Raw genomic sequence first — 2,581 nt, 5'->3', positions numbered from 1 at the left:
AAAAAAGCAACTTTTTCAACTTTTAAAGTTCATCTCATTTTGATTTCAGACTAAATCTTCATGTTCTTGAGAAAATTGTCAAGTTATTTGTGGTCATGTTTACTTTTCTACAAAATAAAAAATAATTTGACAAACTAAACAGCAAAAGCAAATGGATGTTTTATTTTTGCTTTTTTAAATTGAATTTTTACTTTTGTGATAAATTAATACAGCTCATCACAAACTACAAAAAATGTGTTTTCCACAGTTTAAATTACATTAACAAATTCCAACTGACTTTTGAAATATGAGCAGCTATACGACCCACGTCTGAGTTCAGACACATGATGACCCATTAAGGCATGTCGGACAATTCTGGTGACAATTTTCCCGACTAATTCTTCCCTATGTTTCCTATCCACGTCAATACACGAAGGCGCCACCGTGCAAACATCCCAGGAAACACCATGTAAAGTGATTCTACAATCCTCACATCCCCCAGCTGCAGTCGTCAGACACTACTCTGCCTTAACAACCGCCATTGATTTTTTTTCTTCTTTTTTTTTTTCTTCCCTGATGAGGATCTGGCCGGCATTTAATCTAACGTTGTAGCCTCCTGCTGTTGGACATGGCTGAGCATGGCATGCTAATCAATTGGCCACCACAACCCTGACTGAGCACTTATCTTTGCTCTTGCTGATGAGAAGTTAAGTAGCCGTAACCAAAGATATGCTTAAACTCTGTCCATCCATCCGTCCATTCATCGGCCTCTGGAGATCAGGAAAACATCAAACATAAAGTCTGAAAGATATCATGCGATACCAAAAACTGTTTTTTTTTTCTCATTTCAAGGGCAAAAAAAAAATAAAATATCTGACTTATTTCGTTGTACAACCCTGTAAGCCAAATGATAGTTAATACTTAGTCACAGTACTTCAAGGCGATTCCTCTTGAGCGGCTATTGTTTACAGAGATCTGACTTGACCAGCGGTGCTGCTATCCAAACACGGGTGGGTGTCTTCCCATAATCCCATTCTCTGGCTACTTCAATCCCTTTTAGGCAAGGACATTTTAAATACTACTATATGCAAATTATTGCATGAAATTAACATTTTTAAATATTTGTAGCTCTCTAATTCACTGGACTCTTTGGGCATAATGATCACAGATTTATACAGACCTGCCAATCACATTTCAGGATTGTTTTGGAATGTGTATACATTGAATATACCTTTTTTTATGTTTCGAGAAGTCAATTAAGATATTTTTATAATATTGGTAATTTTAAAATCTATGATTTGTTTTAATTAGAAAAGAAGGGAATTTAATCTTAATTTACTGCTTACCAAAAAGTACTAAATGAAAAAAAAAAAGAATAATGCACGGAAAAACAAAATCTAAAGGCTGTGCTTAAATACTGATTATTTTTCCCCCTATTTGTTTGCCACAAATTCAGCAATCAGTGAGTTTTAAAACATGAAACCACCATAAAAAAACATCTTATCTCGCTCTTTGCTTCACTCAGCCAGCATCTCCACTGCCGCATGAATAAATAACCAACATATATACGGCATCCCTATTGTGTATCAAACACAGCCAACATTATATGTGACAAGTCTGGCAATTAACAATTTCTCTCACTCTGAATTCAGACCATGAAAGAGAGGATCAAGGCTAGTTGATATCCACAGACTATGCATAATTTATGTGGCTGGTACAAAATACCGTTCTGTTGCAGTTCTGTTTATTCACTCGACTAATTCATTGAAATAAAGCGTCCCAAAGGGGTATCCGTGTAATCAAGCCTAATCCCAGATTGATTTGGGAGCAGGCAAAGACAGAGCTGGAAAAATCTGGGAAAGCTCTCTGTGACTGCAGGGCCAGGAAGCTTATAGTTATCAGAAGAAACTGTTCGCAGGCTTCAAATGTAAGTAAGTTAGCTATAGAAGGAAATATTCCACAACCAAGACTGAGTATTGTTTAAGACAGAAATTGTCTTTAACAGAAGTATGTCAGCAAATACATGAAGTCTTTGTAGAAGATTTGACACTTCACTGCAGGTTGATTTTATTCAGTTTTTGCGTATGACATATTTTCTGGACTATAGGAGACAACAGATTATAATGAATGGTCTGTTTTTGAACTGATGTCATATTTAAGGCGCTCTAAACTATAAATCACATTAAATAATATTAAAGAGTCAGAGATAAGTCAGACTTTATTAACTGGGTTCAAAGTAACTTTAGATATATGTAGCATGCTACACATTAGCCAACTTAGAAGCATTAGCCACATTAGTATATACACAATACTTAACTCACAACACATAAAAAAGCCAGATCATTTTCAAACAGATGCTAACATCCCAGCCTTATTAGTAACATGTAATAAGAATAAATAAAAAAGTTCAACACTGCTACATGTTAGCTGCATTAGCGTGTTTACCACAACAAGCTTTTTTTTAAAAAAAAAAAACTTTATTTAATACAAACAGATTTACAAAGCACAAAAAAATACCACTGATACCACTAAATAAAACATTACCGTCACTGTGCTAACTCCCGACATTGATAGTAACATGTAAAAACCCACATTTTAACAG

The sequence above is a fragment of the Oryzias melastigma genome, linkage group LG11 (assembly GCF_002922805.2).
Source record: "Oryzias melastigma strain HK-1 linkage group LG11, ASM292280v2, whole genome shotgun sequence".
NCBI lineage: Eukaryota > Metazoa > Chordata > Actinopteri > Beloniformes > Adrianichthyidae > Oryzias > Oryzias melastigma.
Note: the sequence above shows the minus strand (reverse complement) of the source record.